The following is a 13,143-nucleotide window of genomic DNA, read 5'->3' on the forward strand; positions in this document are numbered from 1 at the left end:
GGCCGTGGCACAAGTGCGGGCTAGGCTTAAGGCCTGGGCACAAGTGCGGGCTAGGCTTAAGGCCGGGGCACAAGTGCGGGCTAGGCTTAAGGCCGGGGCACAAGTGCGGGCTAGGCTTAAGGCCGGGGCACAAGTGCGGGCTAGGCTTAAGGCCGGGGCACAAGTGCGGGCTAGGCTTAAGGCCGGGGCACAAGTGCGGGCTAGGCTTAAGGCCGGGGCACAAGTGCGGGCTAGGCTTAAGGCCGGGGCACAAGTGCGGGCTAGGCTTAAGGCCGGGGCACAAGTGAGGGCTAGGCTTAAGGCCGGGGCACAAGTGCGGGCTAGGCTTAAGGCCGGGGCACAAGTGCGGGCTAGGCTTAAGGCCGGGGCACAAGTGCGGGCTAGGCTTAAGGCCGGGGCACAAGTGCGGGCTAGGCTTAAGGCCGGGGCACAAGTGCGGGCTAGGCTTAAGGCCGGGGCACAAGTGCGGGCTAGGCTTAAGGCTGGGGCACAAGTGCGGGCTAGGCTTAAGGCCGGGGCACAAGTGCGGGCTAGGCTTAAGTCCATGGCACAAGTGCGGGCTAGGCTTAAGGCCGGGGCACAAGTGTGGGCTAGGCTTAAGGCCGGGGCACAAGTGCGGGCTAGGCTTAAGGCCGGGGGCACAAGTGCGGGCTAGGCTTAAGGCCGATGCACAAGTGCGGGTTAGGCTTAAGGCCTGGGCACAAGTGCGGGCTAGGCTTAAGGCCTGGGCACAAGTGCGGGCTAGGCTTAAGGCCTGGGCACAAGTGCGGGCTAGGCTTAAGGCCTGGCCACAAGTGAGGGCTAGGCTTAAGGCCTGGGCACAAGTGCGGGCTAGGCTTAAGGCCTGGGCACAAGTGCGGGCTAGGCTTAAGGCCTGGGCACAAGTGCGGGCTAGGCTTATGGCCGGGGCACAAGTGCGGGCTAGGCTTAAGGCCTGGCCACAAGTGCGGGCTAGGCTTAAGGCCTGGCCACGAGTGCGGGCTAGGCTTAAGGCCGGGGCACGAGTGCGGGCTAGGCTTAAGGCCTGGGCACGAGTGCGGGCTAGGCTTAAGGCCTGGGCACAAGTGCGGGCTAGGCTTATGGCCTGGGCACAAGTGCGGGCTAGGCTTAAGTCCATGGCACAAGTGCGGGCTAGGCTTAAGGCCGGGGCACAAGTGTGGGCTAGGCTTAAGGCCGGGGCACAAGTGCGGGCTAGGCTTAAGGCCTGGGCACAAGTGCGGGCTAGGCATAAGGCCTGGGCACAAGTGCGGGCTAGGCTTAAGGCCGGGGGCACAAGTGCGGGCTAGGCTTAAGGCCTGGGCACAAGTGCGGGCTAGGCTTAAGGCCTGGGCACAAGTGCGGGCTAGGCTTAAGGCCTGGGCACAAGTGCGGGCTAGGCTTAAGGCCTGGGCACAAGTGCGGGCTAGGCTTATGGCCGGGGCACAAGTGCGGGCTAGGCTTAAGGCCTGGCCACAAGTGCGGGCTAGGCTTAAGGCCTGGGCACAAGTGCGGGCTAGGCTTAAGGCCGGGGCACAAGTGCGGGCTAGGCTTAAGGCCTGGGCACAAGTGCGGGCTAGGCTTAAGGCCTGGGCACAAGTGCGGGCTAGGCTTATGGCCTGGGCACAAGTGCGGGCTAGGCTTAAGGCCGGGGCACAAGTGCGGGCTAGGCTTAAGTCCATGGCACAAGTGCGGGCTAGGCTTAAGGCCGGGGCACAAGTGCGGGCTAGGCTTAAGGCCGGGGCACAAGTGCGGGCTAGGCTTAAGGCCGGCGCACAAGTGCGGGCTAGGCTTAAGGCCGGGGCACAAGTGCGGGCTAGGCTTAAGGCCGGGGCACAAGTGCGGGCTAGGCTTAAGGCCTGGGCACAAGTGCGGGCTAGGCTTAAGGCCGGGGCACAAGTGCGGGCTAGGCTTAAGGCCGGGGCACAAGTGCGGGCTAGGCTTAAGGCCGGGGCACAAGTGCGGGCTAGGCTTAAGGCCGGGGCACAAGTGCGGGCTAGGCTTAAGGCCGGGGCACAAGTGCGGGCTAGGCTTAAGGCCGGGGCACAAGTGCGGGCTAGGCTTAAGGCCGGGGCACAAGTGCGGGCTAGGCTTAAGGCCGGGGCACAAGTGCGGGCTAGGCTTAAGGCCGGGGCACAAGTGCGGGCTAGGCTTAAGGCCGGGGCACAAGTGCGGGCTAGGCTTAAGGCCGGGGCACAAGTGCGGGCTAGGCTTAAGGCCGGGGCACAAGTGCGGGCTAGGCTTAAGGCCGGGGCACAAGTGCGGGCTAGGCTTAAGGCCGGGGCACAAGTGCGGGCTAGGCTTAAGGCCGGGGCACAAGTGCGGGCTAGGCTTAAGGCCGGGGCACAAGTGCGGGCTAGGCTTAAGGCCGGGGCACAAGTGCGGGCTAGGCTTAAGGCCGGGGCACAAGTGCGGGCTAGGCTTAAGGCCGGGGCACAAGTGCAGTGCTGGCTAGGATCAAGGCAGGGGGCACAAGTGCTGGCTAGGCTTAAGGCATGGGCACAAGTGCCAGCTAGGCTTAAGGCCTGGGCACAAGTGCAGGCTAGGCTTAAGGCCTGGGCACAAGTGCAGGCTAGGCTTAAGGCCTGGGCACAAGTGCAGTGCTGGCTAGGATCAAGGCAAGGGGGCACAAGTGCTGGCTAGGCTTAAGGCATGGGCACAAGTGCTGGCTAGGCTTAAGGCATACAGCTAACTCTTTGCACTCTTTGCATAAAGGGTTAGGCACCCATAGGGGTGAAGAGCTAGCTTTCACCCCTCTACTCTGTACTTGGACATTTAGGACTAGATCCTTTGTTGTACAGTGCGGAGCCTCTCCATAACCCCATGCTCCAAGCGACCAGGCACTTCTTGTCTGTCCTCCGTAAATGGGTAATGCCTTCTTCCCCAATTACAGTCGTGCATGTGCATTCAGACGGGACAAGAGCGAAGAGCATAAAGCTGGCCCTATGTGCATAACCAACATGAAGCTGAAGACAAAAACAAACAAACAAGCATACAAGGGGCTCAAAAGTGCGGGCTGGGCTTAAGGCCTGGGCACAAGTGCGGGCTGGGCTTAAGGCCTGGGCACAAGTGCAGGCTGGGCTTAAGGCCTGGGCACAAGTGCGGGCTAGGCTTAAGGCCTGGGCACAAGTGCGGGCTAGGCTTAAGGCCTGGGCACAAGTGCGGGCTAGGCTTAAGGCTTGGGCACAAGTGCGGGCTAGGCTTAAGGCCTGAGCACAAGTGCGGGCTTGGCTTAAGTCCGTGGCACAAGTGCGGGCTAGGCTTAAGGCCGGGGCACAAGTGCGGGCTAGGCTTAAGGCCGGGGCACAAGTGCGAGCTAGGCTTAAGGCCGGGGCACAAGTGCGGGCTGGGCTTAAGGCCTGGGCACAAGTGCGGGCTAGGCTTAAGGCCGGGGCACAAGTGCGGGCTAGGCTTAAGGCCGGGGCACAAGTGCGGGCTAGGCTTAAGGCCTGGGCACAAGTGCGGGCTAGGCTTAAGGCCTGGGCACTAGTGCGGGCTAGGCTTAAGGCCTGGGCACAAGTGCGGGCTAGGCTTAAGGCCTGGGCACAAGTGCGGGCTAGGCTTAAGGCCTGGGCACAAGTGCGGGCTAGGCTTAAGGCCTGGGCACAAGTGCGGGCTACGCTTAAGGCCGGGGGCACAAGTGCGGGCTACGCTTAAGGCTGGGGGCACAAGTGCGGGCTAGGCTTAAGGCCGGGGGCACAAGTGCGGGCTAGGCATAAGGCCTGGGCACAAGTGCGGGCTAGGCTTAAGGCCGGGGGCACAAGTGCGGGCTAGGCTTAAGGCCTGGGCACAAGTGCGGGCTAGGCTTAAGGCCTGGGCACAAGTGCGGGCTAGGCTTAAGGCCTGGGCACAAGTGCGGGCTAGGCTTAAGGCCTGGGCACAAGTGCGGGCTAGGCTTAAGGCCGATGCACAAGTGCGGGCTAGGCTTAAGGCCGGGGCACAAGTGCGGGCTAGGCTTAAGGCCTGGGCACAAGTGCGGGCTAGGCTTAAGGCCTGGGCACAAGTGCGGGCTAGGCTTAAGGCCTGGCCACAAGTGCGGGCTAGGCTTAAGGCCTGGGCACAAGTGCGGGCTAGGCTTAAGGCCTGGGCACAAGTGCGGGCTAGGCTTAAGGCCTGGGCACAAGTGCGGGCTAGGCTTATGGCCGGGGCACAAGTGCGGGCTAGGCTTAAGGCCTGGCCACAAGTGCGGGCTAGGCTTAAGGCCTGGCCACAAGTGCGGGCTAGGCTTAAGGCCGGGGCACAAGTGCGGGCTAGGCTTAAGGCCTGGGCACAAGTGCGGGCTAGGCTTAAGGCCTGGGCACAAGTGCGGGCTAGGCTTAAGGCCGGGGCACAAGTGCGGGCTAGGCTTAAGGCCGGGGCACAAGTGCGGGCTAGGCTTAAGTCCATGGCACAAGTGCGGGCTAGGCTTAAGGCCGGGGCACAAGTGCGGGCTAGGCTTAAGTCCATGGCACAAGTGCGGGCTAGGCTTAAGGCCGGGGCACAAGTGTGGGCTAGGCTTAAGGCCGGGGCACAAGTGCGGGCTAGGCTTAAGGCCTGGGCACAAGTGCGGGCTAGGCTTAAGGCCTGGGCACAAGTGCGGGCTAGGCTTAAGGCCGGGGCACAAGTGCGGGCTAGGCTTAAGGCCTGGGCACAAGTGCGGGCTAGGCTTAAGGCCGGGGCACTAGTGCGGGCTAGGCTTAAGGCCTGGGCACAAGTGCGGGCTAGGCTTAAGGCCTGGGCACAAGTGCGGGCTAGGCTTAAGGCCTGGGCACAAGTGCGGGCTACGCTTAAGGCCGGGGGCACAAGTGCGGGCTAGGCTTAAGGCCGGGGGCACAAGTGCGGGCTAGGCATAAGGCCTGGGCACAAGTGCGGGCTAGGCTTAAGGCCGGGGGCACAAGTGCGGGCTAGGCTTAAGGCCTGGGCACAAGTGCGGGCTAGGCTTAAGGCCTGGGCACAAGTGCGGGCTAGGCTTAAGGCCTGGGCACAAGTGCGGGCTAGGCTTAAGGCCTGGGCACAAGTGCGGGCTAGGCTTAAGGCCTGGGCACAAGTGCGGGCTAGGCTTAAGGCCTGGGCACAAGTGCGGGCTAGGCTTAAGGCCGGGGCACAAGTGCGGGCTAGGCTTAAGGCCTGGGCACAAGTGCGGGCTAGGCTTAAGGCCTGGGCACAAGTGCGGGCTAGGCTTAAGGCCTGGCCACAAGTGCGGGCTAGGCTTAAGGCCTGGGCACAAGTGCGGGCTAGGCTTAAGGCCTGGGCACAAGTGCGGGCTAGGCTTAAGGCCTGGGCACAAGTGCGGGCTAGGCTTATGGCCGGGGCACAAGTGCAGGCTAGGCTTAAGGCCTGGCCACAAGTGCGGGCTAGGCTTAAGGCCTGGCCACAAGTGCGGGCTAGGCTTAAGGCCGGGGCACAAGTGCGGGCTAGGCTTAAGGCCCGGGCACAAGTGCGGGCTAGGCTTAAGGCCTGGGCACAAGTGCGGGCTAGGCTTATGGCCTGGGCACAAGTGCGGGCTAGGCTTAAGGCCGGGGCACAAGTGCGGGCTAGGCTTAAGTCCATGGCACAAGTGCGGGCTAGGCTTAAGGCCGGGGCACAAGTGCGGGCTAGGCTTAAGGCCGGGGCACAAGTGCGGGCTAGGCTTAAGGCCGGGGCACAAGTGCGGGCTAGGCTTAAGGCCGGGGCACAAGTGCGGGCTAGGCTTAAGGCCGGGGCACAAGTGCGGGCTAGGCTTAAGGCCGTGGCACAAGTGCGGGCTAGGCTTAAGGCCTGGGCACAAGTGCGGGCTAGGCTTAAGGCCGGGGCACAAGTGCGGGCTAGGCTTAAGGCCGGGGCACAAGTGCGGGCTAGGCTTAAGGCCGGGGCACAAGTGCGGGCTAGGCTTAAGGCCGGGGCACAAGTGCGGGCTAGGCTTAAGGCCGGGGCACAAGTGCGGGCTAGGCTTAAGGCCGGGGCACAAGTGCGGGCTAGGCTTAAGGCCGGGGCACAAGTGCGGGCTAGGCTTAAGGCCGGGGCACAAGTGCGGGCTAGGCTTAAGGCCGGGGCACAAGTGCGGGCTAGGCTTAAGGCCGGGGCACAAGTGCGGGCTAGGCTTAAGGCCGGGGCACAAGTGCGGGCTAGGCTTAAGGCCGGGGCACAAGTGCGGGCTAGGCTTAAGGCCGGGGCACAAGTGCGGGCTAGGCTTAAGGCCGGGGCACAAGTGCGGGCTAGGCTTAAGGCCGGGGCACAAGTGCGGGCTAGGCTTAAGGCCGGGGCACAAGTGCGGGCTAGGCTTAAGTCCATGGCACAAGTGCGGGCTAGGCTTAAGGCCGGGGCACAAGTGTGGGCTAGGCTTAAGGCCGGGGCACAAGTGCGGGCTAGGCTTAAGGCCGGGGGCACAAGTGCGGGCTAGGCTTAAGGCCGATGCACAAGTGCGGGTTAGGCTTAAGGCCGGGGCACAAGTGCGGGCTAGGCTTAAGGCCTGGGCACAAGTGCGGGCTAGGCTTAAGGCCTGGGCACAAGTGCGGGCTAGGCTTAAGGCCTGGGCACAAGTGCGGGCTAGGCTTAAGGCCTGGCCACAAGTGAGGGCTAGGCTTAAGGCCTGGGCACAAGTGCGGGCTAGGCTTAAGGCCTGGGCACAAGTGCGGGCTAGGCTTAAGGCCTGGGCACAAGTGCGGGCTAGGCTTATGGCCGGGGCACAAGTGCGGGCTAGGCTTAAGGCCTGGCCACAAGTGCGGGCTAGGCTTAAGGCCTGGCCACAAGTGCGGGCTAGGCTTAAGGCCGGGGCACGAGTGCGGGCTAGGCTTAAGGCCTGGGCACGAGTGCGGGCTAGGCTTAAGGCCTGGGCACAAGTGCGGGCTAGGCTTATGGCCTGGGCACAAGTGCGGGCTAGGCTTAAGTCCATGGCACAAGTGCGGGCTAGGCTTAAGGCCGGGGCACAAGTGTGGGCTAGGCTTAAGGCCGGGGCACAAGTGCGGGCTAGGCTTAAGGCCTGGGCACAAGTGCGGGCTAGGCATAAGGCCTGGGCACAAGTGCGGGCTAGGCTTAAGGCCGGGGGCACAAGTGCGGGCTAGGCTTAAGGCCTGGGCACAAGTGCGGGCTAGGCTTAAGGCCTGGGCACAAGTGCGGGCTAGGCTTAAGGCCTGGGCACAAGTGCGGGCTAGGCTTAAGGCCTGGGCACAAGTGCGGGCTAGGCTTAAGGCCGGGGCACAAGTGCGGGCTAGGCTTAAGGCCTGGGCACAAGTGCGGGCTAGGCTTAAGGCCTGGGCACAAGTGCGGGCTAGGCTTAAGGCCTGGCCACAAGTGCGGGCTAGGCTTAAGGCCTGGGCACAAGTGCGGGCTAGGCTTAAGGCCTGGGCACAAGTGCGGGCTAGGCTTAAGGCCTGGGCACAAGTGCGGGCTAGGCTTAAGGCCGGGGCACAAGTGCGGGCTAGGCTTAAGGCCGGGGCACAAGTGCGGGCTAGGCTTAAGGCCGGGGCACAAGTGCGGGCTAGGCTTAAGGCCGGGGCACAAGTGCGGGCTAGGCTTAAGGCCGGGGCACAAGTGCGGGCTAGGCTTAAGGCCGGGGCACAAGTGCGGGCTAGGCTTAAGGCCGGGGCACAAGTGCGGGCTAGGCTTAAGGCCGGGGCACAAGTGCGGGCTAGGCTTAAGGCCGGGGCACAAGTGCGGGCTAGGCTTAAGGCCGGAGCACAAGTGCGGGCTAGGCTTAAGGCCGGGGCACAAGTGCGGGCTAGGCTTAAGGCCGGGGCACAAGTGCGGGCTAGGCTTAAGGCCGGGGCACAAGTGCGGGCTAGGCTTAAGTCCATGGCACAAGTGCGGGCTAGGCTTAAGGCCGGGGCACAAGTGCGGGCTAGGCTTAAGGCCGGGGCACAAGTGCGGGCTAGGCTTAAGGCCGGGGCACAAGTGCGGGCTAGGCTTAAGGCCGGGGCACAAGTGCGGGCTAGGCTTAAGGCCGGGGCACAAGTGCGGGCTAGGCTTAAGGCCGGGGCACAAGTGCGGGCTAGGCTTAAGTCCGTGGCACAAGTGCGGGCTAGGCTTAAGTCCGTGGCACAAGTGCGGGCTAGGCTTAAGGCCTGGGCACAAGTGCGGGCTAGGCTTAAGGCCGGGGCACAAGTGCAGGCTAGGCTTAAGGCCGGGGCACAAGTGCGGGCTAGGCTTAAGGCCGGGGCACAAGTGCGGGCTAGGCTTAAGGCCGGGGCACAAGTGCGGGCTAGGCTTAAGGCCGGGGCACAAGTGCGGGCTAGGCTTAAGGCCGGGGCACAAGTGCGGGCTAGGCTTAAGGCCGGGGCACAAGTGCGGGCTAGGCTTAAGGCCGGGGCACTAGTGCGGGCTAGGCTTAAGGCCGGGGCACAAGTGCGGGCTAGGCTTAAGGCCGGGGCACAAGTGCGGGCTAGGCTTAAGGCCGGGGCACAAGTGCGGGCTAGGCTTAAGGCCGGGGCACAAGTGCGGGCTAGGCTTAAGGTCGGGGCACAAGTGCGGGCTAGGCTTAAGGCCGGGGCACAAGTGCGGGCTAGGCTTAAGGCCGGGGCACAAGTGCGGGCTAGGCTTAAGGCCGGGGCACAAGTGCGGGCTAGGCTTAAGGCCGGGGCACAAGTGCAGTGCTGGCTAGGATCAAGGCAGGGGGCACAAGTGCTGGCTAGGCTTAAGGCATGGGCACAAGTGCCAGCTAGGCTTAAGGCCTGGGCACAAGTGCAGGCTAGGCTTAAGGCCTGGGCACAAGTGCAGGCTAGGCTTAAGGCCTGGGCACAAGTGCAGTGCTGGCTAGGATCAAGGCAAGGGGGCACAAGTGCTGGCTAGGCTTAAGGCATGGGCACAAGTGCTGGCTAGGCTTAAGGCATACAGCTAACTCTTTGCACTCTTTGCATAAAGGGTTAGGCACCCATAGGGGTGAAGAGCTAGCTTTCACCCCTCTACTCTGTACTTGGACATTTAGGACTAGATCCTTTGTTGTACAGTGCGGAGCCTCTCCATAACCCCATGCTCCAAGCGACCAGGCACTTCTTGTCTGTCCTCCGTAAATGGGTAATGCCTTCTTCCCCAATTACAGTCGTGCATGTGCATTCAGACGGGACAAGAGCGAAGAGCATAAAGCTGGCCCTATGTGCATAACCAACATGAAGCTGAAGACAAAAACAAACAAACAAGCATACAAGGGGCTCAAAAGTGCGGGCTGGGCTTAAGGCCTGGGCACAAGTGCGGGCTGGGCTTAAGGCCTGGGCACAAGTGCGGGCTGGGCTTAAGGCCTGGGCACAAGTGCGGGCTGGGCTTAAGGCCTGGGCACAAGTGTGGGCTGGGCTTAAGGCCTGGGCACAAGTGCGGGCTGGGCTTAAGGCCTGGGCACAAGTGCGGGCTGGGCTTAAGGCCTGGGCACAAGTGCGGGCTGGGCTTAAGGCCTGGGCACAAGTGCGGGCTGGGCTTAAGGCCTGGGCACAAGTGCGGGCTGGGCTTAAGGCCTGGTCACAAGTGCGGGCTGGGCTTAAGGCCTGGGCACAAGTGCGGGCTGGGCTTAAGGCCGGGGCACAAGTGCGGGCTGGGCTTAAGGCCGGGGCACAAGTGCGGGCTGGGCTTAAGGCCGGGGCACAAGTGCGGGTTGGGCTTAAGGCCGGGGCACAAGTGTGGGCTGGGCTTAAGGCCGGGGCACAAGTGCGGGTTGGGCTTAAGGCCGGGGCACAAGTGCGGGCTGGGCTTAAGGCCTGGGCACAAGTGCGGGCTGGGCTTAAGGCCTGGGCACAAGTGCGGGCTGGGCTTAAGGCCTGGGCACAAGTGTGGGCTGGGCTTAAGGCCGGGGCACAAGTGCGGGCTAGGCTAAAGGCCTGGGCACAAGTGCGGGCTAGGCTTAAGGCCGGGGCACTAGTGCGGGCTAGGCTTAAGGCCGGGGCACTAGTGCGGGCTAGGCTTAAGGCCGGGGCACTAGTGCGGGCTAGGCTTAAGGCCGGGGCACAAGTGCGGGCTAGGCTTAAGGCCGGGGCACAAGTGCGGGCTAGGCTTAAGGCCGGGGCACAAGTGCGGGCTAGGCTTAAGGCCGGGGCACAAGTGCGGGCTAGGCTTAAGGCCGGGGCACAAGTGCGGGCTAGGCTTAAGGCCGGGGCACAAGTGCGGGCTAGGCTTAAGGCCGGGGCACAAGTGCGGGCTAGGCTTAAGGCCGGGGCACAAGTGCGGGCTAGGCTTAAGGTCGGGGCACAAGTGCGGGCTAGGCTTAAGGCCGGGGCACAAGTGCGGGCTAGGCTTAAGGCCGGGGCACAAGTGCGGGCTAGGCTTAAGGCCGGGGCACAAGTGCAGTGCTGGCTAGGATCAAGGCAGGGGGCACAAGTGCTGGCTAGGCTTAAGGCATGGGCACAAGTGCCAGCTAGGCTTAAGGCCTGGGCACAAGTGCAGGCTAGGCTTAAGGCCTGGGCACAAGTGCAGGCTAGGCTTAAGGCCTGGGCACAAGTGCAGTGCTGGCTAGGATCAAGGCAAGGGGGCACAAGTGCTGGCTAGGCTTAAGGCATGGGCACAAGTGCTGGCTAGGCTTAAGGCATACAGCTAACTCTTTGCACGCTTTGCATAAAGGGTTAGGCACCCATAGGGGTGAAGAGCTAGCTTTCACCCCTCTACTCTGTACTTGGACATTTAGGACTAGATCCTTTGTTGTACAGTGCGGAGCCTCTCCATAACCCCATGCTCCAAGCGACCAGGCACTTCTTGTCTGTCCTCCGTAAATGGGTAATGCCTTCTTCCCCAATTACAGTCGTGCATGTGCATTCAGACGGGACAAGAGCGAAGAGCATAAAGCTGGCCCTATGTGCATAACCAACATGAAGCTGAAGACAAAAACAAACAAACAAGCATACAAGGGGCTCAAAAGTGCGGGCTGGGCTTAAGGCCTGGGCACAAGTGCGGGCTGGGCTTAAGGCCTGGGCACAAGTGCGGGCTGGGCTTAAGGCCTGGGCACAAGTGTGGGCTGGGCTTAAGGCCTGGGCACAAGTGCGGGCTGGGCTTAAGGCCTGGGCACAAGTGCGGGCTGGGCTTAAGGCCTGGGCACAAGTGCGGGCTGGGCTTAAGGCCTGGTCACAAGTGCGGGCTGGGCTTAAGGCCTGGGCACAAGTGCGGGCTAGGCTTAAGGCCGGGGCACAAGTGCGGGCTAGGCTTAAGGCCGGGGCACAAGTGCGGGCTAGGCTTAAGGCCGGGGCACAAGTGCGGGTTGGGCTTAAGGCCGGGGCACAAGTGTGGGCTAGGCTTAAGGCCGGGGCACAAGTGCGGGTTGGGCTTAAGGCCGGGGCACAAGTGCGGGCTGGGCTTAAGGCCTGGGCACAAGTGCGGGCTGGGCTTAAGGCCTGGGCACAAGTGCGGGCTGGGCTTAAGGCCTGGGCACAAGTGTGGGCTGGGCTTAAGGCCGGGGCACAAGTGCGGGCTAGGCTAAAGGCCTGGGCACAAGTGCGGGCTAGGCTTAAGGCCGGGGCACTAGTGCGGGCTAGGCTTAAGGCCGGGGCACTAGTGCGGGCTAGGCTTAAGGCCGGGGCACTAGTGCGGGCTAGGCTTAAGGCCGGGGCACAAGTGCGGGCTAGGCTTAATGCCGGGGCACAAGTGCGGGCTAGGCTTAATGCCGGGGCACAAGTGCGGGCTAGGCTTAAGGCCGGGGCACAAGTGCTGGCTAGGCTTAAGGCCGGAGCACAAGTGCTGGCTAGGCTTAATGCCGGGACACAAGTGCTGGCTAGGCTTAAGCCCGGGGCACAAGTGCTGGCTAAGCTTAAGGCCGGGGCACAAGTGCTGGCTAGGCTTAAGGCCGGGGCACAAGTGCTGGCTAGGCTTAAGCCCGGGGCACAAGTGCTGGCTAGGCTTAAGGCCGGGGCACAAGTGCTGGCTAGGCTTAAGGCCGGGGCACAAGTGCTGGCTAGGCTTAAGGCAGGGGCACAAGTGCTGGCTAGGCTTAAGGCTAACTCTTTGCATTTTTTGCATAAAGGGTTAGGCACCCATAGGGGTGAAGAGCTAGCTTTCACCCCTCAACTCTGTACTTGGACATTTATGACTAGATCCTTTGTTGTACAGTGCGGAGCCACTCCATAACCCCTTGCTCCAAGCGACCAGGCACTTCTTGTCTGTCCTCCATAAATGGGTAATGCCTTCTTCCCCAATTACAGTCGTGCATGCGCATTCAGACGGGACAAAAGAGAAGAGCATAAAGCCTGCCCTGTGTGCATAGCCGACATGAAAACAAAGACATAAACAAAAATACAAGAAGGGCACAAGTGCTGGCTAGGCTTAAGGCCGGGGCACAAGTGCTGGCTAGGCTTAAGGCCGGGGCACAAGTGCTGGCTAGGCTTAAGGCCGGGGCACAAGTGCTGGCTAGGCTTAAGGCCGGGGCACAAGTGCTGGCTAGGCTTAAGGCCGGGGCACAAGTGCTGGCTAGGCTTAAGGCCGGGGCACAAGTGCTGGCTAGGCTTAAGGCCGGGGCACAAGTGCTGGCTAGGCTTAAGGCCGGGGCACAAGTGCTGGCTAGGCTTAAGGCCGGGGCACAAGTGCTGGCTAGGCTTAAGGCCGGGGCACAAGTGCGGGCTAGGCTTAAGGCCGGGGCACAAGTGCAGTGCTGGCTAGGATCAAGGCAAGGGGGCACAAGTGCTGGCTAGGCTTAAGGCATGGGCACAAGTGCTGGCTAGGCTTAAGGCATACAGCTAACTGTTTGCACTCTTTGCATAAACGGTTAGGCACCCATAGGGGTGAAGAGCTAGCTTTCACCCCTCTACTCTGTACTTGGACATTTAGGACTAGATCCTTTGTTGTACAGTGCGGAGCCTCTCCATAACCCCATGCTCCAAGCGACCAGGCACTTCTTGTCTGTCCTCCGTAAATGGGTAATGCCTTCTTCTTCAATTACAGTCGTGCATGCGCATTCAGACGGGACAAGAGCGAAGAGCGTAAAGCTGGCCCTATGTGCATAACCAACATGAAGCTGAAGACAAAAACAAACAAACAAGCATACAAGGGGCTCAAAAGTGCGGGCTAGGCTTAAGGCTTGGGCACAAGTGCGGGCTAGGCTTAAGGCTTGGGCACAAGTGCGGGCTGGGCTTAAGGCCTGGGCACAAGTGCGGGCTAGGCTTAAGGCCTGGGCACAAGTGCGGGCTAGGCTTAAGGCCTGGGCACAAGTGCGGGCTAGGCTTAAGGCCTGGGCACAAGTGCGGGCTAGGCTTAAGGCCTGGGCACAAGTGCGGGCTAGGCTTAAGGCCTGGGCACAAGTGCGGGCTAGGC

The sequence above is a fragment of the Ranitomeya imitator genome, unplaced genomic scaffold (genome assembly GCF_032444005.1).
Source record: "Ranitomeya imitator isolate aRanImi1 unplaced genomic scaffold, aRanImi1.pri SCAFFOLD_156, whole genome shotgun sequence".
Classification (NCBI taxonomy): domain Eukaryota; kingdom Metazoa; phylum Chordata; class Amphibia; order Anura; family Dendrobatidae; genus Ranitomeya; species Ranitomeya imitator.